Below are 23,744 nucleotides of genomic sequence, written 5' to 3'. Positions count from 1 at the left end.
TCTGCCCGGCAGGTTAGGTGTATGAAAACTATTACATGAAGAGCCTGGATAGCTCAGTCGGTAGATCATCAGACTTTTAATCTGAGGGTCAAGGGTTCAAGTCCCTGTTTGGGCGTTCTTTTAATGTTCACCTTCCATCAGAAGCAAGTCTTTCTATAATTGCAATTTCTGTCACTTTCCATGACATGTTCACCTGTGGACAATACAATCCCATAGCCAAAACAGCTTAGTCTGAAAACTTTAGGATTTTTAATCTGAACCTCCAGGTTTAAACTCCCTGTTTGAAGACTGATTTAAGTCTGTCAATCACACAGCATCATTTGATTTAGGAATTTGCAGTGTGCCATGCTTTTGTGAGAGACGACTGTCATCTAAAGCATCATCGGATTGGTCGTTGTTTAGCAACATTTGAACTGTAAAGCCACATTGGTACTTGTGCTGATTCATTGACTTCGCTGTGTAAAGGCAGAGATTGCACACATCAAAATTCTGACCACGACGTGATTTGAACACGCAACGTTCTGATCTGAAGTCAGACGCGCTACCGTTGCGCCACGAGGTCTTGGAAGAATTGCATCTACGGGGGGGATGCCTAGTTCAGATTTCGTTGACTGTATCATTTGGAATGAAGGCCTGTGTCTCTGGTGAAATGTACGATCTGACGTGCATCTGCCCGGCAGGTTAGGTGTATGAAAACATTTACATGCAGAGCCTGGATAGCTCAGTCGGTAGAGCATCAGACTTTTAATCTGTGGGTCAAGGTTTCAAGTCCCTGTTCGGGCGTTCTTTTAATGTTCACCTTCCATCAGAAGCAAGTCTTTCTATAATTGCAAATTCTGTCACTTTCCATGACATGTTCACCTGTGGACAATACAATCCCATAGCCAAAACAGCTTAGTCTGAAAACTTTAGGATTTTTAATCTGAACCTCCAGGTTTAAACTCCCTGTTTGAAGACTGATTTAAGTCTGTCAATCACACAGCATCATTTGATTTAGGAATTTGCAGTGTGCCATGCTTTTGTGAGAGACGACTGTCATCTAAAGCATCATCGGATTGGTCGTTGTTTAGCAACATTTGAACTGTAAAGCCACATTGGTACTTGTGCTGATTCATTGACTTCGCTGTGTAAAGGCAGAGATTGCACACATCAAAATTCTGACCACGACGTGATTTGAACACGCAACCTTCTGATCTGGAGTCAGACGCGCTACCGTTGCGCCACGAGGTCTTGGAAGAATTGCATCTACGGGGGGATGCCTAGTTCAGATTTCGTTGATTGTATCATTTGGAATGAAGGCCTGTGTCTCTGGTGAAATGTACGATCTGACGTGCATCTGCCCGGCAGGTTAGGTGTATGAAAACAATTACATGCAGAGCCTGGATAGCTCAGTCGGTAGAGCATCAGACTTTTAATCTGAGGGTCAAGGGTTCAAGTCCCTGTTCGGGTGTTCTTTTAATGTTCACCTTCCATCAGAAGCAAGTCTTTCTATAATTGCAATTTCTGTCACTTTCCATGACATGTTCACCTGTGGACAATACAATCCCATAGCCAAAACAGCTTAGTCTGAAAACTTTAGGATTTTTAATCTGAACCTCCAGGTTTAAACTCCCTGTTTGAAGACTGATTTAAGTCTGTCAATCACACAGCATCATTTGATTTAGGAATTTGCAGTGTGCCATGCTTTTGTGAGAGACGACTGTCATCTAAAGCATCATCGGATTGGTCGTTGTTTAGCAACATTTGAACTGTAAAGCCACATTGGTACTTGTGCTGATTCATTGACTTCGCTGTGTAAAGGCAGAGATTGCACACATCAAAATTCTGACCACGACGTGATTTGAACACGCAACCTTCTGATCTGGAGTCAGACGCGCTACCGTTGCGCCACAAGGTCTTGGAAGAATTGCATCTACGGGGGGATGCCTAGTTCAGATTTCGTTGACTGTATCATTTGGAATGAAGGCCTGTGTCTCTGGTGAAATGTACGATCTGACGTGCATCTGCCCGGCAGGTTAGGTGTATGAAAACAATTACATGCAGAGCCTCGATAGCTCAGTCGGTAGAGCATCAGAATTTTAATCTGAGGGTCAAGGGTTCAAGTCCCTGTTTGGGTGTTTTTTTAATGTTCACCTTCCATCAGAAGCAAGTCTTTCTATAATTGCAATTTCTGTCACATTCCATGACATGTTCACCTGTGGACAATACAATCCCATAGCCAAAACAGCTTAGTCTGAAAACTTTAGGATTTTTAATCTGAACCTCCAGGTTTAAACTCCCTGTTTGAAGACTGATTTAAGTCTGTCAATCACACAGCATCATTTGATTTAGGAATTTGCAGTGTGCCATGCTTTTGTGAGAGACGACTGTCATCTAAAGCATCATCGGATTGGTCGTTGTTTAGCAACATTTGAACTGTAAAGCCACATTGGTACTTGTGCTGATTCATTGACTTCGCTGTGTAAAGGCAGAGATTGCACACATCAAAATTCTGACCACGACGTGATTTGAACACGCAACCTTCTGATCTGGAGTCAGACGCGCTACCGTTGCGCCACAAGGTCTTGGAAGAATTGCATCTACGGGGGGATGCCTAGTTCAGATTTCGTTGACTGTATCATTTGGAATGAAGGCCTGTGTCTCTGGTGAAATGTACGATCTGACGTGCATCTGCCCGGCAGGTTAGGTGTATGAAAACATTTACATGCAAAGCCTGGATAGCTCAGTCGGTAGAGCATCAGACTTTTAATCTGAGGGTCAAGGGTTCAAATCCCTGTTCGGGCGTTTTTTTAATGTTCACCTTCCATCAGAAGCAAGTCTTTCTATAATTGCAATTTCTGTCACTTTCCATGACATGTTCACCTGTGGACAATACAATCCCATAGCCAAAACAGCTTAGTCTGAAAACTTTAGGATTTTTAATCTGAACCTCCAGGTTTAAACTCCCTGTTTGAAGACTGATTTAAGTCTGTCAATCACACAGCATCATTTGATTTAGGAATTTGCAGTGTGCCATGCTTTTGTGAGAGACGACTGTCATCTAAAGCATCATCGGATTGGTCGTTGTTTAGCAACATTTGAACTGTAAAGCCACATTGGTACTTGTGCTGATTCATTGACTTCGCTGTGTAAAGGCAGAGATTGCACACATCAAAATTCTGACCACGACGTGATTTGAACACGCAACCTTCTGATCTGGAGTCAGACGCGCTACCGTTGCGCCACGAGGTCTTGGAAGAATTGCATCTACGGGGGGATGCCTAGTTCAGATTTCGTTGATTGTATCATTTGGAATGAAGGCCTGTGTCTCTGGTGAAATGTACGATCTGACGTGCATCTGCCCGGCAGGTTAGGTGTATGAAAACAATTACATGCAGAGCCTCGATAGCTCAGTCGGTAGAGCATCAGAATTTTAATCTGAGGGTCAAGGGTTCAAGTCCCTGTTTGGGTGTTTTTTTAATGTTCACCTTCCATCAGAAGCAAGTCTTTCTATAATTGCAATTTCTGTCACATTCCATGACATGTTCACCTGTGGACAATACAATCCCATAGCCAAAACAGCTTAGTCTGAAAACTTTAGGATTTTTAATCTGAACCTCCAGGTTTAAACTCCCTGTTTGAAGACTGATTTAAGTCTGTCAATCACACAGCATAATTTGATTTAGGAATTTGCAGTGTGCCATGCTTTTGTGAGAGACGACTGTCATCTAAAGCATCATCGGATTGGTCGTTGTTTAGCAACATTTGAACTGTAAAGCCACATTGGTACTTGTGCTGATTCATTGACTTCGCTGTGTAAAGGCAGAGATTGCACACATCAAAATTCTGACCACGACGTGATTTGAACACGCAACCTTCTGATCTGGAGTCAGACGCGCTACCGTTGCGCCACGAGATCTTGGAAGAATCGCATCTACGGGGGGGATGCCTAGTTCAGATTTCGTTGACTGTATCATTTGGAATGAAGGCCTGTGTCTCTGGGGAAATGTACGATCTGACGTGCATCTGCCCGGCAGGTTAGGTGTATGAAAACAATTACATGCAGAGCCTGGATAGCTCAGTCGGTAGAGCATCAGACTTTTAATCTGAGGGTCAGGGGTTCAAGTCCCTGTTCGGGTGTTCTTTTAATGTTCACCTTCCATCAGAAGCAAGTCTTTCTATAATTGCAATTTCTGTCACTTTCCATGACATGTTCACCTGTGGACAATACAATCCCATAGCCAAAACAGCTTAGTCTGAAAACTTTAGGATTTTTAATCTGAACCTCCAGGTTTAAACTCCCTGTTTGAAGACTGATTTAAGTCTGTCAATCACACAGCATCATTTGATTTAGGAATTTGCAGTGTGCCATGCTTTTGTGAGAGACGACTGTCATCTAAAGCATCATCGGATTGGTCGTTGTTTAGCAACATTTGAACTGTAAAGCCACATTGGTACTTGTGCTGATTCATTGACTTCGCTGTGTAAAGGCAGAGATTGCACACATCAAAATTCTGACCACGACGTGATTTGAACACGCAACCTTCTGATCTGGAGTCAGACGCGCTACCGTTGCGCCACGAGGTCTTGGAAGAATTGCATCTACGGGGGGATGCCTAGTTCAGATTTCGTTGACTGTATCATTTGGAATGAAGGCCTGTGTCTCTGGTGAAATGTACGATCTGACGTGCATCTGCCCGGCAGGTTAGGTGTATGAAAACATTTACATGCAGAGCCTGGATAGCTCAGTCGGTAGAGCATCAGACTTTTAATCTGAGGGTCAAGGGTTCAAATCCCTGTTCGGGCGTTTTTTTAATGTTCACCTTCCATCAGAAGCAAGTCTTTCTATAATTGCAATTTCTGTCACTTTCCATGACATGTTCACCTGTGGACAATACAATCCCATAGCCAAAACAGCTTAGTCTGAAAACTTTAGGATTTTTAATCTGAACCTCCAGGTTTAAACTCCCTGTTTGAAGACTGATTTAAGTCTGTCAATCACACAGCATCATTTGATTTAGGAATTTGCAGTGTGCCATGCTTTTGTGAGAGACGACTGTCATCTAAAGCATCATCGGATTGGTCGTTGTTTAGCAACATTTGAACTGTAAAGCCACATTGGTACTTGTGCTGATTCATTGACTTCGCTGTGTAAAGGCAGAGATTGCACACATCAAAATTCTGACCACGACGTGATTTGAACACGCAACCTTCTGATCTGAAGTCAGACGCGCTACCGTTGCGCCACGAGGTCTTGGAAGAATTGCATCTACGGGGGGGATGCCTAGTTCAGATTTCGTTGACTGTATCATTTGGAATGAAGGCCTGTGTCTCTGGTGAAATGTACGATCTGACGTGCATCTGCCCGGCAGGTTAGGTGTATGAAAACAATTACATGCAGAGCCTCGATAGCTCAGTCGGTAGAGCATCAGAATTTTAATCTGAGGGTCAAGGGTTCAAGTCCCTGTTTGGGTGTTTTTTTAATGTTCACCTTCCATCAGAAGCAAGTCTTTCTATAATTGCAATTTCTGTCACATTCCATGACATGTTCACCTGTGGACAATACAATCCCATAGCCAAAACAGCTTAGTCTGAAAACTTTAGGATTTTTAATCTGAACCTCCAGGTTTAAACTCCCTGTTTGAAGACTGATTTAAGTCTGTCAATCACACAGCATCATTTGATTTAGGAATTTGCAGTGTGCCATGCTTTTGTGAGAGACGACTGTCATCTAAAGCATCATCGGATTGGTCGTTGTTTAGCAACATTTGAACTGTAAAGCCACATTGGTACTTGTGCTGATTCATTGACTTCGCTGTGTAAAGGCAGAGATTGCACACATCAAAATTCTGACCACGACGTGATTTGAACACGCAACCTTCTGATCTGGAGTCAGACGCGCTACCGTTGCGCCACAAGGTCTTGGAAGAATTGCATCTACGGGGGGATGCCTAGTTCAGATTTCGTTGACTGTATCATTTGGAATGAAGGCCTGTGTCTCTGGTGAAATGTACGATCTGACGTGCATCTGCCCGGCAGGTTAGGTGTATGAAAACATTTACATGCAAAGCCTGGATAGCTCAGTCGGTAGAGCATCAGACTTTTAATCTGAGGGTCAAGGGTTCAAATCCCTGTTCGGGCGTTTTTTTAATGTTCACCTTCCATCAGAAGCAAGTCTTTCTATAATTGCAATTTCTGTCACTTTCCATGACATGTTCACCTGTGGACAATACAATCCCATAGCCAAAACAGCTTAGTCTGAAAACTTTAGGATTTTTAATCTGAACCTCCAGGTTTAAACTCCCTGTTTGAAGACTGATTTAAGTCTGTCAATCACACAGCATCATTTGATTTAGGAATTTGCAGTGTGCCATGCTTTTGTGAGAGACGACTGTCATCTAAAGCATCATCGGATTGGTCGTTGTTTAGCAACATTTGAACTGTAAAGCCACATTGGTACTTGTGCTGATTCATTGACTTCGCTGTGTAAAGGCAGAGATTGCACACATCAAAATTCTGACCACGACGTGATTTGAACACGCAACCTTCTGATCTGGAGTCAGACGCGCTACCGTTGCGCCACGAGGTCTTGGAAGAATTGCATCTACGGGGGGATGCCTAGTTCAGATTTCGTTGATTGTATCATTTGGAATGAAGGCCTGTGTCTCTGGTGAAATGTACGATCTGACGTGCATCTGCCCGGCAGGTTAGGTGTATGAAAACAATTACATGCAGAGCCTCGATAGCTCAGTCGGTAGAGCATCAGAATTTTAATCTGAGGGTCAAGGGTTCAAGTCCCTGTTTGGGTGTTTTTTTAATGTTCACCTTCCATCAGAAGCAAGTCTTTCTATAATTGCAATTTCTGTCACATTCCATGACATGTTCACCTGTGGACAATACAATCCCATAGCCAAAACAGCTTAGTCTGAAAACTTTAGGATTTTTAATCTGAACCTCCAGGTTTAAACTCCCTGTTTGAAGACTGATTTAAGTCTGTCAATCACACAGCATCATTTGATTTAGGAATTTGCAGTGTGCCATGCTTTTGTGAGAGACGACTGTCATCTAAAGCATCATCGGATTGGTCGTTGTTTAGCAACATTTGAACTGTAAAGCCACATTGGTACTTGTGCTGATTCATTGACTTCGCTGTGTAAAGGCAGAGATTGCACACATCAAAATTCTGACCACGACGTGATTTGAACACGCAACCTTCTGATCTGGAGTCAGACGCGCTACCGTTGCGCCACGAGATCTTGGAAGAATCGCATCTACGGGGGGGATGCCTAGTTCAGATTTCGTTGACTGTATCATTTGGAATGAAGGCCTGTGTCTCTGGGGAAATGTACGATCTGACGTGCATCTGCCCGGCAGGTTAGGTGTATGAAAACAATTACATGCAGAGCCTGGATAGCTCAGTCGGTAGAGCATCAGACTTTTAATCTGAGGGTCAGGGGTTCAAGTCCCTGTTCGGGTGTTCTTTTAATGTTCACCTTCCATCAGAAGCAAGTCTTTCTATAATTGCAATTTCTGTCACTTTCCATGACATGTTCACCTGTGGACAATACAATCCCATAGCCAAAACAGCTTAGTCTGAAAACTTTAGGATTTTTAATCTGAACCTCCAGGTTTAAACTCCCTGTTTGAAGACTGATTTAAGTCTGTCAATCACACAGCATCATTTGATTTAGGAATTTGCAGTGTGCCATGCTTTTGTGAGAGACGACTGTCATCTAAAGCATCATCGGATTGGTCGTTGTTTAGCAACATTTGAACTGTAAAGCCACATTGGTACTTGTGCTGATTCATTGACTTCGCTGTGTAAAGGCAGAGATTGCACACATCAAAATTCTGACCACGACGTGATTTGAACACGCAACCTTCTGATCTGGAGTCAGACGCGCTACCGTTGCGCCACGAGGTCTTGGAAGAATTGCATCTACGGGGGGATGCCTAGTTCAGATTTCGTTGACTGTATCATTTGGAATGAAGGCCTGTGTCTCTGGTGAAATGTACGATCTGACGTGCATCTGCCCGGCAGGTTAGGTGTATGAAAACATTTACATGCAGAGCCTGGATAGCTCAGTCGGTAGAGCATCAGTCTTTTAATCTGAGGGTCAAGGGTTCAAATCCCTGTTCGGGCGTTTTTTTAATGTTCACCTTCCATCAGAAGCAAGTCTTTCTATAATTGCAATTTCTGTCACTTTCCATGACATGTTCACCTGTGGACAATACAATCCCATAGCCAAAACAGCTTAGTCTGAAAACTTTAGGATTTTTAATCTGAACCTCCAGGTTTAAACTCCCTGTTTGAAGACTGATTTAAGTCTGTCAATCACACAGCATCATTTGATTTAGGAATTTGCAGTGTGCCATGCTTTTGTGAGAGACGACTGTCATCTAAAGCATCATCGGATTGGTCGTTGTTTAGCAACATTTGAACTGTAAAGCCACATTGGTACTTGTGCTGATTCATTGACTTCGCTGTGTAAAGGCAGAGATTGCACACATCAAAATTCTGACCACGACGTGATTTGAACACGCAACCTTCTGATCTGAAGTCAGACGCGCTACCGTTGCGCCACGAGGTCTTGGAAGAATTGCATCTACGGGGGGGATGCCTAGTTCAGATTTCGTTGACTGTATCATTTGGAATGAAGGCCTGTGTCTCTGGTGAAATGTACGATCTGACGTGCATCTGCCCGGCAGGTTAGGTGTATGAAAACATTTACATGCAGAGCCTGGATAGCTCAGTCGGTAGAGCATCAGACTTTTAATCTGAGGGTCAAGGTTTCAAGTCCCTGTTCGGGCGTTCTTTTAATGTTCACCTTCCATCAGAAGCAAGTCTTTCTATAATTGCAAATTCTGTCACTTTCCATGACATGTTCACCTGTGGACAATACAATCCCATAGCCAAAACAGCTTAGTCTGAAAACTTTAGGATTTTTAATCTGAACCTCCAGGTTTAAACTCCCTGTTTGAAGACTGATTTAAGTCTGTCAATCACACAGCATCATTTGATTTAGGAATTTGCAGTGTGCCATGCTTTTGTGAGAGACGACTGTCATCTAAAGCATCATCGGATTGGTCGTTGTTTAGCAACATTTGAACTGTAAAGCCACATTGGTACTTGTGCTGATTCATTGACTTCGCTGTGTAAAGGCAGAGATTGCACACATCAAAATTCTGACCACGACTTGATTTGAACACGCAACCTTCTGATCTGGAGTCAGACGCGCTACCGTTGCGCCACGAGGTCTTGGAAGAATTGCATCTACGGGGGGATGCCTAGTTCAGATTTCGTTGACTGTATCATTTGGAATGAAGGCCTGTGTCTCTGGTGAAATGTACGATCTGACGTGCATCTGCCCGGCAGGTTAGGTGTATGAAAACAATTACATGCAGAGCCTCGATAGCTCAGTCGGTAGAGCATCAGAATTTTAATCTGAGGGTCAAGGGTTCAAGTCCCTGTTTGGGCGTTTTTTTAATGTTCACCTTCCATCAGAAGCAAGTCTTTCTATAATTGCAATTTCTGTCACATTCCATGACATGTTCACCTGTGGACAATACAATCCCATAGCCAAAACAGCTTAGTCTGAAAACTTTAGGATTTTTAATCTGAACCTCCAGGTTTAAACTCCCTGTTTGAAGACTGATTTAAGTCTGTCAATCACACAGCATCATTTGATTTAGGAATTTGCAGTGTGCCATGCTTTTGTGAGAGACGACTGTCATCTAAAGCATCATCGGATTGGTCGTTGTTTAGCAACATTTTAACTGTAAAGCCACATTGGTACTTGTGCTGATTCATTGACTTCGCTGTGTAAAGGCAGAGATTGCACACATCAAAATTCTGACCACGACGTGATTTGAACACGCAACCTTCTGATCTGGAGTCAGACGCGCTACCGTTGCGCCACGAGGTCTTTGAAGAATCGCATCTACGGGGGGGATGCCTAGTTCAGATTTCGTTGACTGTATCATTTGGAATGAAGGCCTGTGTCTCTGGGGAAATGTACGATCTGACGTGCATCTGCCCGGCAGGTTAGGTGTATGAAAACAATTACATGCAGAGCCTGGATAGCTCAGTCGGTAGAGCATCAGACTTTTAATCTGCGGTTCAAGGGTTCAAGTCCCTGTTCGGGTGTTCTTTTAATGTTCACCTTCCATCAGAAGCAAGTCTTTCTATAATTGCATTTTCTGTCACTTTCCATGACATGTTCACCTGTGGACAATACAATCCCATAGCCAAAACAGCTTAGTCTGAAAACTTTAGGATTTTTAATCTGAACCTCCAGGTTTAAACTCCCTGTTTGAAGACTGATTTAAGTCTGTCAATCACACAGCATCATTTGATTTAGGAATTTGCAGTGTGCCATGCTTTTGTGAGAGACGACTGTCATCTAAAGCATCATCGGATTGGTCGTTGTTTAGCAACATTTGAACTGTAAAGCCACATTGGTACTTGTGCTGATTCATTGACTTCGCTGTGTAAAGGCAGAGATTGCACACATCAAAATTTTGACCACGACGTGATTTGAACACGCAACCTTCTGATCTGGAGTCAGACGCGCTACCGTTGCGCCACGAGGTCTTGGAAGAATTGCATCTACGGGGGGATGCCTAGTTCAGATTTCGTTGACTGTATCATTTGGAATGAAGGCCTGTGTCTCTGGGGAAATGTACGATCTGACGTGCATCTGCCCGGCAGGTTAGGTGTATGAAAACAATTACATGAAGAGCCTGGATAGCTCAGTCGGTAGATCATCAGACTTTTAATCTGAGGGTCAAGGGTTCAAGTCCCTGTTTGGGCGTTCTTTTAATGTTCACCTTCCATCAGAAGCAAGTCTTTCTATAATTGCAATTTCTGTCACTTTCCATGACATGTTCACCTGTGGACAATACAATCCCATAGCCAAAACAGCTTAGTCTGAAAACTTTAGGATTTTTAATCTGAACCTCCAGGTTTAAACTCCCTGTTTGAAGACTGATTTAAGTCTGTCAATCACACAGCATCATTTGATTTAGGAATTTGCAGTGTGCCATGCTTTTGTGAGAGACGACTGTCATCTAAAGCATCATCGGATTGGTCGTTGTTTAGCAACATTTGAACTGTAAAGCCACATTGGTACTTGTGCTGATTCATTGACTTCGCTGTGTAAAGGCAGAGATTGCACACATCAAAATTCTGACCACGACGTGATTTGAACACACAACCTTCTGATCTGGAGTCAGACGCGCTACCGTTGCGCCACGAGGTCTTGGAAGAATCACATCTACGGGGGGGATGCCTAGTACAGATTTCGTTGACTGTATCATTTGGAATGACGGCCTGTGTCTCTGGGGAAATGTACGATCTGACGTGCATGGCACACTGCAAAGTCTTTCTATAATTGCAATTTCCGTCACATTCCATGACATGTTCACCTGTGGACAATTACAATCCCATAGCCAAAACAGTTTAGTCTGAAAACTTTAGGATTTTTAATCTGAACCTCCAGGTGTAAACTCCCTGTTTGAAGACTGATTTAAGTCTGTCAATCACACAGCATCATTTGATGTAGGAATTTGCAGTGTTCCATGCTTTTGTGAGAGACGACTGTCATCTAAAGCATCATCGGATTGGTCGTTGTTTAGCAACATTTGAATTGTAAAGCCACATTGGTACTTGTGCTGATTCATTGACTTCGCTGTGTAAAGGCAGAGATTGCACACATCAAAAATCTGACCACGACGTGATTTGAACACGCAACCTTCTGATCTGGAGTCAGACGCGCTACCGTTGCGCCACGAGGTCCTGGAAGAAGAGCATCTACGGGGGGGATACCTAGTTCAGATTTCGTTGACTGTATCATTTGGAATGAAGGCCTGTGTCTCTGGGGAAATGTACGATCTGACGTGCATGGCACACTGCAAAGTCTTTCTATAATTGCAATTTCTGTCACATTCCATGACATGTTCACCTGTGGACAATTACAATCCCATAGCCAAAACAGTTTAGTCTGAAAACTTTAGGATTTTTAATCTGAACCTCCAGGTTTAAACTCCCTGTTTGAAGACTGATTTAAGTCTGTCAATCACACAGCATCATTTGATGTAGGAATTTGCAGTGTTCCATGCTTTTGTGAGAGACGACTGTCATCTAAAGCATCATCGGATTGGTCGTTGTTTAGCAACATTTGAACTGTAAAGCCACATTGGTACTTGTGCTGATTCATTGACTTCGCTGTGTAAAGGCAGAGATTGCACACATCAAAATTCTGACCACGACGTGATTTGAACACGCAACCTTCTGATCTGAAGTCAGACGCGCTACCGTTGCGCCACGAGGTCTTGGAAGAATTGCATCTACGGGGGGGATGCCTAGTTCAGATTTCGTTGACTGTATCATTTGGAATGAAGGCCTGTGTCCTGGTGAAATGTACGATCTGACGTGCATCTGCCCGGCAGGTTAGGTGTATGAAAACATTTACATGCAGAGCCTGGATAGCTCAGTCGGTAGAGCATCAGACTTTTAATCTGAGGGTCAAGGTTTCAAGTCCCTGTTCGGGCGTTCTTTTAATGTTCACCTTCCATCAGAAGCAAGTCTTTCTATAATTGCAAATTCTGTCACTTTCCATGACATGTTCACCTGTGGACAATACAATCCCATAGCCAAAACAGCTTAGTCTGAAAACTTTAGGATTTTTAATCTGAACCTCCAGGTTTAAACTCCCTGTTTGAAGACTGATTTAAGTCTGTCAATCACACAGCATCATTTGATTTAGGAATTTGCAGTGTGCCATGCTTTTGTGAGAGACGACTGTCATCTAAAGCATCATCGGATTGGTCGTTGTTTAGCAACATTTGAACTGTAAAGCCACATTGGTACTTGTGCTGATTCATTGACTTCGCTGTGTAAAGGCAGAGATTGCACACATCAAAATTTTGACCACGACGTGATTTGAACACGCAACCTTCTGATCTGGAGTCAGACGCGCTACCGTTGCGCCACGAGGTCTTGGAAGAATTGCATCTACGGGGGGGATGCCTAGTTCAGATTTCGTTGACTGTATCATTTGGAATGAAGGCCTGTGTCTCTGGGGAAATGTACGATCTGACGTGCATCTGCCCGGCAGGTTAGGTGTATGAAAACAATTGCATGAAGAGCCTGGATAGCTCAGTCGGTAGATCATCAGACTTTTAATCTGAGGGTCAAGGGTTCAAGTCCCTGTTTGGGCGTTCTTTTAATGTTCACCTTCCATCAGAAGCAAGTCTTTCTATAATTGCAATTTCTGTCACTTTCCATGACATGTTCACCTGTGGACAATACAATCCCATAGCCAAAACAGCTTAGTCTGAAAACTTTAGGATTTTTAATCTGAACCTCCAGGTTTAAACTCCCTGTTTGAAGACTGATTTAAGTCTGTCAATCACACAGCATCATTTGATTTAGGAATTTGCAGTGTGCCATGCTTTTGTGAGAGACGACTGTCATCTAAAGCATCATCGGATTGGTCGTTGTTTAGCAACATTTGAACTGTAAAGCCACATTGGTACTTGTGCTGATTCATTGACTTCGCTGTGTAAAGGCAGAGATTGCACACATCAAAATTCTGACCACGACGTGATTTGAACACGCAACCTTCTGATCTGGAGTCAGACGCGCTACCGTTGCGCCACGAGGTCTTGGAAGAATCGCATCTATGGGGGGGATGCCTAGTTCAGATTTCGCGGACTGTATCATTTGGAATGACGGCCTGTGTCTCTGGGGAAATGTACGATCTGACGTGCATGGCACACTGCAAAGTCTTTCTATAATTGCAATTTCTGTCACATTCCATGACATGTTCACCTGTGGACAATTACAATCCCATAGCCAAAACAGTTTAGTCTGAAAACTTTAGGATTTTTAATCTGAACCTCCAGGTTTAAACTCCCTGTTTGAAGACTGATTTAAGTCTGTCAATCACAGAGCATCATCTGATTTAGGAATTTGCAGTGTGCCATGCTTTTGTGAGAGACGACTGTCATCTAAAGCATCATCGGATTGGTCGTTGTTTAGCAACATTTGAACTGTAAAGCCACATTGGTACTTGTGCTGATTCATTGACTTCGCTGTGTAAAGGCAGAGATTGCACACATCAAAATACTGACCACGACATGATTTGAACACGCAACATTCTGATCTGGAGTCAGACGCGGTACCGTTGCCCCACGTGGTCTTGGAAGAATCCCGTCTATGGGGGGGATGCCTGGTTCAGATTTCGTTGACTGTATCAATTGGAATGAAGGCCTGTGTCTCTGGTGAAATGTACGACCTGACGTGCATCTGCCCGGCAGGTTAGGTGTATGAAAACAATTACATGCAGAGCCTGGATAGCTCAGTCGGTAGAGCATCAGACTTTTAATCTGAGGGTCCAGGATTCAAGTCCCTTTTCGGGCGTTCTTTTAATGTTCACCTTCCATCAGAAGCAAGTCTTTCTATAATTGCAATTTCTGTCACTTTCCATGACATGTTCACCTGTGGACAATACAATCCCATAACCAAAACAGCTTAGTCTGAAAACTTTAGGATTTTTAATCTGAACCTCCAAGTTTAAACTCCCTGTTTGAAGACTGATTTAAGTCTGTCAATCACACAGCATCATTTGATTTAGGAATTTGCAGTGTGCCATGCTTTTGTGAGAGACGACTGTCATCTAAAGCATCATCGGATTGGTCGTTGTTTAGCAACATTTGAACTGTAAAGCCACATTGGTACTTGTGCTGATTCATTGACTTCGCTGTGTAAAGGCAGAGATTGCACACATCAAAATTCTGACCACGACGTGATTTGAACACACAACCTTCTGATCTGGAGTCAGACGCGCTACCGTTGCGCCACGAGGTCTTGGAAGAATCACATCTACGGGGGAGATGCCTAGTACAGATTTCGTTGACTGTATCATTTGGAATGACGGCCTGTGTCTCTGGGGAAATGTACGATCTGACGTGCATGGCACACTGCAAAGTCTTTCTATAATTGCAATTTCCGTCACATTCCATGACATGTTCACCTGTGGACAATTACAATCCCATAGCCAAAACAGTTTAGTCTGAAAACTTTAGGATTTTTAATCTGAACCTCCAGGTGTAAACTCCCTGTTTGAAGACTGATTTAAGTCTGTCAATCACACAGCATCATTTGATGTAGGAATTTGCAGTGTTCCATGCTTTTGTGAGAGACGACTGTCATCTAAAGCATCATCGGATTGGTCGGTGTTTAGCAACATTTGAATTGTAAAGCCACATTGGTACTTGTGCTGATTCATTGACTTCGCTGTGTAAAGGCAGAGATTGCACACATCAAAAATCTGACCACGACGTGATTTGAACACGCAACCTTCTGATCTGGAGTCAGACGCGCTACCGTTGCGCCACGAGGTCCTGGAAGAAGAGCATCTACGGGGGGGATACCTAGTTCAGATTTCGTTGACTGTATCATTTGGAATGAAGGCCTGTGTCTCTGGGGAAATGTACGATCTGACGTGCATGGCACACTGCAAAGTCTTTCTATAATTGCAATTTCTGTCACATTCCATGACATGTTCACCTGTGGACAATTACAATCCCATAGCCAAAACAGTTTAGTCTGAAAACTTTAGGATTTTTAATCTGAACCTCCAGGTTTAAACTCCCTGTTTGAAGACTGATTTAAGTCTGTCAATCACACAGCATCATTTGATTTAGGAATTTGCAGTGTGCCATGCTTTTGTGAGAGACGACTGTCATCTAAAGCATCATCGGATTGGTCGTTGTTTAGCAACATTTTAACTGTAAAGCCACATTGGTACTTGTGCTGATTCATTGACTTCGCTGTGTAAAGGCAGAGATTGCACACATCAAAATTCTGACCACGACGTGATTTGAACACGCAACCTTCTGATCTGGAGTCAGACACGCTACCGTTGCGCCACGAGGTCTTGGAAGAATTGCATCTACGGGGGGATGCCTAGTTCAGATTTCGTTGACTGTATCATTTGGAATGAAGGCCTGTGTCTCTGGTGAAATGTACGATCTGACGTGCATCTGCCCGGCAGGTTAGGTGTATGAAAACAGTTACATGCAGAGCCTCGATAGCTCAGTCGGTAGAGCATCAGAATTTTAATCTGAGGGTCAAGGGTTCAAGTCTCTGTTTGGGTGTTTTTTTAATGTTCACCTTCCATCAGAAGCAAGTCTTTCTATAATTGCAATTTCTGTCACATTCCATGACATGTTCACCTGTGGACAATACAATCCCATAGCCAAAACAGCTTAGTCTGAAAACTTTAGGATTTTTAATCTGAACCTCCAGGTTTAAACTCCCTGTTTGAAGACTGATTTAAGTCTGTCAATCACACAGCATCAATTGATTTAGGAATTTGCAGTGTGCCATGCTTTTGTGAGAGACGACTGTCATCTAAAGCATCATCGGATTGGTCGTTGTTTAGCAACATTTGAACTGTAAAGCCACATTGGTACTTGTGCTGATTCATTGACTTCGCTGTGTAAAGGCAGAGATTGCACACATCAAAATTCTGACCACGACGTGATTTGAACACGCAACCTTCTGATCTGGAGTCAGACGCGCTACCGTTGCGCCACGAGGTCTTGGAAGAATTGCATCTACGGGGGGGATGCCTAGTTCAGATTTCGTTGACTGTATCATTTGGAATGAAGGCCTGTGTCTCTGGGGAAATGTACGATCTGACGTGCATCTGCCCGGCAGGTTAGGTGTATGAAAACAATTACATGCAGAGCCTGGATAGCTCAGTCGGTAGAGCATCAGACTTTTAATCTGAGGTTCAAGGGTTCAAGTCCCTGTTCGGGTGTTCTTTTAATGTTCACCTTCCATCAGAAGCAAGTCTTTCTATAATTGCAATTTCTGTCACATTCCATGACATGTTCACCTGTGGACAATACAATCCCATAGCCAAAACAGCTTAGTCTGAAAACTTTAGGATTTTTAATCTGAACCTCCAGGTTTAAACTCCCTGTTTGAAGACTGATTTAAGTCTGTCAATCACACAGCATCAATTGATTTAGGAATTTGCAGTGTGCCATGCTTTTGTGAGAGACGACTGTCATCTAAAGCATCATCGGATTGGTCGTTGTTTAGCAACATTTGAACTGTAAAGCCACATTGGTACTTGTGCTGATTCATTGACTTCGCTGTGTAAAGGCAGAGATTGCACACATCAAAATTCTGACCACGACGTGATTTGAACACGCAACCTTCTGATCTGGAGTCAGACGCGCTACCGTTGCGCCACGAGGTCTTGGAAGAATTGCATCTACGGGGGGGATGCCTAGTTCAGATTTCGTTGACTGTATCATTTGGAATGAAGGCCTGTGTCTCTGGGGAAATGTACGATCTGACGTGCATCTGCCCGGCAGGTTAGGTGTATGAAAACAATTACATGCAGAGCCTGGATAGCTCAGTCGGTAGAGCATCAGACTTTTAATCTGAGGTTCAAGGGTTCAAGTCCCTGTTCGGGTGTTCTTTTAATGTTCACCTTCCATCAGAAGCAAGTCTTTCTATAATTGCAATTTCTGTCACTTTCCATGACATGTTCACCTGTGGACAATACAATGCCATAGCCAAAACAGCTTAGTCTGAAAACTTTAGGATTTTTAATCTGAACCTCCAGGTTTAAACTCCCTGTTTGAAGACTGATTTAAGTCTGTCAATCACACAGCATCATTTGATTTAGGAATTTGCAGTGTGCCATGCTTTTGTGAGAGACGACTGTCATCTAAAGCATCATCGGATTGGTCGTTGTTTAGCAACATTTGAACTGTAAAGCCACATTGGTACTTGTGCTGATTCATTGACTTCGCTGTGTAAAGGCAGAGATTGCACACATCAAAATTCTGACCACGACGTGATTTGAACACGCAACCTTCTGATCTGGAGTCAGACGCGCTACCGTTGCGCCACGAGGTCTTGGAAGAATTGCATCTACGGGGGGGATGCCTAGTTCAGATTTCATTGACTGTATCATTTGGAATGAAGGCCTGTGTCTCTGGGGAAATGTACGATCTGACGTGCATCTGCCCGGCAGGTTAGGTGTATGAAAACAATTACATGCAGAGCCTGGATAGCTCAGTCGGTAGATCATCAGACTTTTAATCTGAGGGTCAAGGGTTCAAGTCCCTGTTTGGGCGTTCTTTTAATGTTCACCTTCCATCAGAAGCAAGTCTTTCTATAATTGCAATTTCTGTCACTTTCCATGACATGTTCACCTGTGGACAATACAATCCCATAGCCAAAACAGCTTAGTCTGAAAACTTTAGGATTTTTAATCTGAACCTCCAGGTTTAAACTCCCTGTTTGAAGACTGATTTAAGTCTGTCAATCACACAGCATCATTTGATTTAGGAATTTGCAGTGTGCCATGCTTTTGTGAGAGACGACTGTCATCTAAAGCATCATCGGATTGGTCGTTGTTTAGCAACATTTGAACTGTAAAGCCACATTGGTACTTGTGCTGATTCATTGACTTCGCTGTGTAAAGGCAGAGATTGCACACATCAAAATTCTGACCACAACGTGATTTGAACACGGAACCTTCTGATCTGGAGTCAGACGCGCTACCATTGCGCCACGAGGTCTTGGAAGAATCGCATCTACGGGGGGGATGCCTAGTTCAGATTTTGTTGACTGTATCATTTGGAATGAAGGCCTGTGTCTCTGGGGAAATGTACGATCTGACGTGCATGGCACACTGCAAAGTCTTTCTATAATTGCAATTTCTGTCACATTCCATGACATGTTCACCTGTGGACAATTACAATCCCATAGCCAAAACAGTTTAGTCTGAAAACTTTAGGATTTTTAATCTGAACCTCCAGGTTTAAACTCCCTGTTTGAAGACTGATTTAAGTCTGTCAATCACACAGCATCATCTGATTTAGGAATTTGCAGTGTGCCATGCTTTTGTGAGAGACGACTGTCATCTAAAGCATCATCGGATTGGTCGTTGTTTAGCAACATTTGAACTGTAAAGCCACATTGGTACTTGTGCTGATTCATTGACTTCGCTGTGTAAAGGCAGAGATTGCACACATCAAAATACTGACCACGACATGATTTGAACACGCAACATTCTGATCTGGAGTCAGACGCGGTACCGTTGCCCCACGTGGTCTTGGAAGAATCCCGTCTATGGGGGGGATGCCTGGTTCAGATTTCGTTGACTGTATCAATTGGAATGAAGGCCTGTGTCTCTGGTGAAATGTACGACCTGACGTGCATCTGCCCGGCAGGTTAGGTGTATGAAAACAATTACATGCAGAGCCTGGATAGCTCAGTCGGTAGAGCATCAGACTTTTAATCTGAGGGTCCAGGATTCAAGTCCCTTTTCGGGCGTTCTTTTAATGTTCACCTTCCATCAGAAGCAAGTCTTTCTATAATTGCAATTTCTGTCACTTTCCATGACATGTTCACCTGTGGACAATACAATCCCATAGCCAAAACAGCTTAGTCTGAAAACTTTAGGATTTTTAATCTGAACCTCCAAGTTTAAACTCCCTGTTTGAAGACTGATTTAAGTCTGTCAATCACACAGCATCATTTGATTTAGGAATTTGCAGTGTGCCATGCTTTTGTGAGAGACGACTGTCATCTAAAGCATCATCGGATTGGTCGTTGTTTAGCAACATTTGAACTGTAAAGCCACATTGGTACTTGTGCTGATTCATTGACTTCGCTGTGTAAAGGCAGAGATTGCACACATCAAAATTCTGACCACAACGTGATTTGAACACGCAACCTTCTGATCTGGAGTCAGACGCGCTACCATTGCGCCACGAGGTCTTGGAAGAATCGCATCTACGGGGGGGATGCCTAGTTCAGATTTTGTTGACTGTATCATTTGGAATGAAGGCCTGTGTCTCTGGGGAAATGTACGATCTGACGTGCATGGCACACTGCAAAGTCTTTCTATAATTGCAATTTCTGTCACATTCCATGACATGTTCACCTGTGGACAATTACAATCCCATAGCCAAAACAGTTTAGTCTGAAAACTTTAGGATTTTTAATCTGAACCTCCAGGTTTAAACTCCCTGTTTGAAGACTGATTTAAGTCTGTCAATCACACAGCATCATCTGATTTAGGAATTTGCAGTGTGCCATGCTTTTGTGAGAGACGACTGTCATCTAAAGCATCATCGGATTGGTCGTTGTTTAGCAACATTTGAACTGTAAAGCCACATTGGTACTTGTGCTGATTCATTGACTTCGCTGTGTAAAGGCAGAGATTGCACACATCAAAATACTGACCACGACATGATTTGAACACGCAACATTCTGATCTGGAGTCAGACGCGGTACCGTTGCCCCACGTGGTCTTGGAAGAATCCCGTCTATGGAAGGGATGCCTGGTTCAGATTTCGTTGACTGTATCAATTGGAATGAAGGCCTGTGTCTCTGGTGAAATGTACGACCTGACGTGCATCTGCCCGGCAGGTTAGGTGTATGAAAACAATTACATGCAGAGCCTGGATAGCTCAGTCGGTAGAGCATCGGACTTTTATATCTGAGGGTCCAGGATTCAAGTCCCTTTTCGGGCGTTCTTTTAATGTTCACCTTCCATCAGAAGCAAGTCTTTCTATAATTGCAATTTCTGTCACTTTCCATGACATGTTCACCTGTGGACAATACAATCCCATAGCCAAAACAGCTTAGTCTGAAAACTTTAGGATTTTTAATCTGAACCTCCAAGTTTAAACTCCCTGTTTGAAGACTGATTTAAGTCTGTCAATCACACAGCATCATTTGATTTAGGAATTTGCAGTGTGCCATGCTTTTGTGAGAGACGACTGTCATCTAAAGCATCATCGGATTGGTCGTTGTTTAGCAACATTTTAACTGTAAAGCCACATTGGTACTTGTGCTGATTCATTGACTTCGCTGTGTAAAGGCAGAGATTGCACACATAAAAAATCTGACCACGACGTGGTTTGAACACACAACCTTCTGATCTGGAGTCAGACGCGCTACCGTTGCGCCACGAGGTCTTGGAAGAATCACATCTACGGGGGGATGCCTAGTACAGATTTCGTTGACTGTATCATTTGGAATGACGGCCTGTGTCTCTGGGGAAATGTACGATCTGACGTGCATGGCACACTGCAAAGTCTTTCTATAATTGCAATTTCTGTCACATTCCATGACATGTTCACCTGTGGACAATTACAATCCCATAGCCAAAACAGTTTAGTCTGAAAACTTTAGGATTTTTAATCTGAACCTCCAGGTTTAAACTCCCTGTTTGAAGACTGATTTAAGTCTGTCAATCACACAGCATCATCTGATTTTGGAATTTGCAGTGTGCCATGCTTTTGTGAGAGACGACTGTCATCTAAAGCATCATCGGATTGGTCGTTGTTTAGCAACATTTGAACTGTAAAGGCACATTGGTACTTGTGCTGATTCATTGACTTCGCTGTGTAAAGGCAGAGATTGCACACATCAAAAATCTGACCACGACGTGATTTGAACACGCAACCTTCTGATCTGGAGTCAGACGCGCTACCATTGCGCCACGAGGTCCTGGAAGAAGACCATCTACGGGGGGGATACCTAGTTCAGATTTCGTTGACTGTATCATTTGGAATGAAGGCCTGTGTCTCTGGTGAAATGTACGATCTGACGTGCATCTGCCCGGCAGGTTAGGTGTATGAAAACAATTCCATGCAGAGCCTGGATAGCTCAGTCGGTAGAGCATCAGACTTTTAATCTGAGGGTCCAGGGTTCAAGTCCCTGTTTGGGCGTTATTTTAATGTTCACCTTCCATCAGAAGCAAGTCTTTCTATAATTGCAATTTCTGTCACTTTCCATGACATGTTCACCTGTGGACAATACAATCCCATAGCCAAAACAGCTTAGTCTGAAAACTTTAGGATTTTTAATCTGAACCTCCAGGTTTAAACTCCCTGTTTGAAGACTGATTTAAGTCTGTCAATCACACAGCATCATTTGATTTAGGAATTTGCAGTGTGCCATGCTTTTGTGAGAGACGACTGTCATCTAAAGCATCATCGGATTGGTCGTTGTTTAGCAACATTTGAACTGTAAAGCCACATTGGTACTTGTGCTGATTCATTGACTTCGCTGTGTAAAGGCAGAGATTGCACACATCAAAATTCTGACCACGACGTGATTTGAACACGCAACCTTCTGATCTGGAATCAGACGCGCTACCATTGCGCCACGAGGTCTTGGAAGAATCGCATCTACGGGGGGGATGCCTAGTTCAGATTTCGTTGACTGTATCATTTGGAATGAAGGCCTGTGTCTCTGGGGAAATGTACGATCTGACGTGCATGGCACACTGCAAAGTCTTTCTATAATTGCAATTTCTGTCACATTCCATGACATGTTCACCTGTGGACAATTACAATCCCATAGCCAAAACAGTTTAGTCTGAAAACTTTAGGATTTTTAATCTGAACCTCCAGGTTTAAACTCCCTGTTTGAAGACTGATTTAAGTCTGTCAATCACACAGCATCATCTGATTTTGGAATTTGCAGTGTGCCATGCTTTTGTGAGAGACGACTGTCATCTAAAGCATCATCGGATTGGTCGTTGTTTAGCAACATTTGAACTGTAAAGCCACATTGGTACTTGTGCTGATTCATTGACTTCGCTGTGTAAAGGCAGAGATTGCACACATCAAAATACTGACCACGACATGATTTGAACACGCAACATTCTGATCTGGAGTCAGACGCGGTACCGTTGCCCCACGTGGTCTTGGAAGAATCCCGTCTATGGGGGGGATGCCTGGTTCAGATTTCGTTGACTGTATCAATTGGAATGAAGGCCTGTGTCTCTGGTGAAATGTACGACCTGACGTGCATCTGCCCGGCAGGTTAGGTGTATGAAAACAATTACATGCAGAGCCTGGATAGCTCAGTCGGTAGAGCATCAGACTTTTAATCTGAGGGTCCAGGGTTCAAGTCCCTGTTTGGGCGTTCTTTTAATGTTCACCTTCCATCAGAAGCAAGTCTTTCTATAATTGCAATTTCTGTCACTTTCCATGACATGTTCACCTGTGGACAATACAATCCCATAGCCAAAACAGCTTAGTCTGAAAACTTTAGGATTTTTAATCTGAACCTCCAGGTTTAAACTCCCTGTTTGAAGACTGATTTAAGTCTGTCAATCACACAGCATCATTTGATTTAGGAATTTGCAGTGTGCCATGCTTTTGTGAGAGACGACTGTCATCTAAAGCATCATCGGATTGGTCGTTGTTTAGCAACATTTGAACTGTAAAGCCACATTGGTACTTGTGCTGATTCATTGACTTCGCTGTGTAAAGGCAGAGATTGCACACATCAAAATTCTGACCACGACGTGGTTTGAACACGCAACCTTCTGATCTGGAGTCAGACGCGCTACCGTTGCGCTACGAGGTCTTGGAAGAATTGCATCTACGGGGGGGATGCCTAGTTCAGATTTCGTTGACTGTATCATTTGGAATGAAGGCCTGTGTCTCTGGGGAAATGTACGATCAGACGTGCATGGCACACTGCAAAGTCTTTCTATAATTGCAATTTCTGTCACATTCCATGACATGTTCACCTGTGGACAATTACAATCCCATAGCCAAAACAGTTTAGTCTGAAAACTTTAGGATTTTTAATCTGAACCTCCAGGTTTAAACTCCCTGTTTGAAGACTGATTTTAGTCTGTCAATCGCACAGCATCATCTGATTTAGGAATTTGCAGTGTGCCATGCTTTTGTGAGAG

General features: G+C 43.2%; 20 non-coding genes across 20 annotated transcripts; 2 read left to right on the top strand and 18 right to left on the bottom strand.

The window, feature by feature from the left end:
- Nucleotides 1–1,158: 1,158 nt before the first annotated feature.
- On the bottom strand, nt 1,159–1,230 carry trnaw-cca (transfer RNA tryptophan (anticodon CCA)). The gene has a single exon. It is a non-coding gene; the product is annotated as a tRNA-Trp (tRNA).
- Nucleotides 1,231–3,159: 1,929 nt separating this feature from the next.
- trnaw-cca (transfer RNA tryptophan (anticodon CCA)) lies at nt 3,160–3,231 on the bottom strand. The gene has a single exon. It is a non-coding gene; the product is annotated as a tRNA-Trp (tRNA).
- Nucleotides 3,232–4,494: 1,263 nt separating this feature from the next.
- trnaw-cca (transfer RNA tryptophan (anticodon CCA)) lies at nt 4,495–4,566 on the bottom strand. Its single transcript has one exon. It is a non-coding gene; the product is annotated as a tRNA-Trp (tRNA).
- A 1,930-nt stretch (nt 4,567–6,496) lies between these two features.
- On the bottom strand, nt 6,497–6,568 carry trnaw-cca (transfer RNA tryptophan (anticodon CCA)). Its single transcript has one exon. It is a non-coding gene; the product is annotated as a tRNA-Trp (tRNA).
- A 1,263-nt stretch (nt 6,569–7,831) lies between these two features.
- trnaw-cca (transfer RNA tryptophan (anticodon CCA)) lies at nt 7,832–7,903 on the bottom strand. The gene has a single exon. It is a non-coding gene; the product is annotated as a tRNA-Trp (tRNA).
- Nucleotides 7,904–9,833: 1,930 nt separating this feature from the next.
- On the bottom strand, nt 9,834–9,905 carry trnaw-cca (transfer RNA tryptophan (anticodon CCA)). Its single transcript has one exon. It is a non-coding gene; the product is annotated as a tRNA-Trp (tRNA).
- A 596-nt stretch (nt 9,906–10,501) lies between these two features.
- trnaw-cca (transfer RNA tryptophan (anticodon CCA)) lies at nt 10,502–10,573 on the bottom strand. The gene has a single exon. It is a non-coding gene; the product is annotated as a tRNA-Trp (tRNA).
- Nucleotides 10,574–11,704: 1,131 nt separating this feature from the next.
- On the bottom strand, nt 11,705–11,776 carry trnaw-cca (transfer RNA tryptophan (anticodon CCA)). Its single transcript has one exon. It is a non-coding gene; the product is annotated as a tRNA-Trp (tRNA).
- Nucleotides 11,777–12,907: 1,131 nt separating this feature from the next.
- Nucleotides 12,908–12,979, bottom strand: trnaw-cca (transfer RNA tryptophan (anticodon CCA)). Its single transcript has one exon. It is a non-coding gene; the product is annotated as a tRNA-Trp (tRNA).
- Nucleotides 12,980–13,575: 596 nt separating this feature from the next.
- Nucleotides 13,576–13,647, bottom strand: trnaw-cca (transfer RNA tryptophan (anticodon CCA)). Its single transcript has one exon. It is a non-coding gene; the product is annotated as a tRNA-Trp (tRNA).
- A 1,668-nt stretch (nt 13,648–15,315) lies between these two features.
- Nucleotides 15,316–15,387, bottom strand: trnaw-cca (transfer RNA tryptophan (anticodon CCA)). The gene has a single exon. It is a non-coding gene; the product is annotated as a tRNA-Trp (tRNA).
- Nucleotides 15,388–16,518: 1,131 nt separating this feature from the next.
- Nucleotides 16,519–16,590, bottom strand: trnaw-cca (transfer RNA tryptophan (anticodon CCA)). The gene has a single exon. It is a non-coding gene; the product is annotated as a tRNA-Trp (tRNA).
- A 596-nt stretch (nt 16,591–17,186) lies between these two features.
- trnaw-cca (transfer RNA tryptophan (anticodon CCA)) lies at nt 17,187–17,258 on the bottom strand. The gene has a single exon. It is a non-coding gene; the product is annotated as a tRNA-Trp (tRNA).
- A 596-nt stretch (nt 17,259–17,854) lies between these two features.
- trnaw-cca (transfer RNA tryptophan (anticodon CCA)) lies at nt 17,855–17,926 on the bottom strand. Its single transcript has one exon. It is a non-coding gene; the product is annotated as a tRNA-Trp (tRNA).
- A 1,800-nt stretch (nt 17,927–19,726) lies between these two features.
- Nucleotides 19,727–19,798, bottom strand: trnaw-cca (transfer RNA tryptophan (anticodon CCA)). Its single transcript has one exon. It is a non-coding gene; the product is annotated as a tRNA-Trp (tRNA).
- A 1,668-nt stretch (nt 19,799–21,466) lies between these two features.
- On the bottom strand, nt 21,467–21,538 carry trnaw-cca (transfer RNA tryptophan (anticodon CCA)). The gene has a single exon. It is a non-coding gene; the product is annotated as a tRNA-Trp (tRNA).
- A 148-nt stretch (nt 21,539–21,686) lies between these two features.
- trnak-uuu (transfer RNA lysine (anticodon UUU)) lies at nt 21,687–21,759 on the top strand. The gene has a single exon. It is a non-coding gene; the product is annotated as a tRNA-Lys (tRNA).
- Nucleotides 21,760–22,134: 375 nt separating this feature from the next.
- Nucleotides 22,135–22,206, bottom strand: trnaw-cca (transfer RNA tryptophan (anticodon CCA)). The gene has a single exon. It is a non-coding gene; the product is annotated as a tRNA-Trp (tRNA).
- A 684-nt stretch (nt 22,207–22,890) lies between these two features.
- Nucleotides 22,891–22,963, top strand: trnak-uuu (transfer RNA lysine (anticodon UUU)). Its single transcript has one exon. It is a non-coding gene; the product is annotated as a tRNA-Lys (tRNA).
- A 375-nt stretch (nt 22,964–23,338) lies between these two features.
- Nucleotides 23,339–23,410, bottom strand: trnaw-cca (transfer RNA tryptophan (anticodon CCA)). Its single transcript has one exon. It is a non-coding gene; the product is annotated as a tRNA-Trp (tRNA).
- Between the last annotated feature and the right edge of the window lie 334 nt (nt 23,411–23,744).

The sequence above is a fragment of the Salvelinus alpinus genome, chromosome 2, assembly GCF_045679555.1.
Source record: "Salvelinus alpinus chromosome 2, SLU_Salpinus.1, whole genome shotgun sequence".
NCBI classification, from domain to species: domain Eukaryota; kingdom Metazoa; phylum Chordata; class Actinopteri; order Salmoniformes; family Salmonidae; genus Salvelinus; species Salvelinus alpinus.
This window is presented reverse-complemented; position numbering and strand designations above follow the sequence as displayed.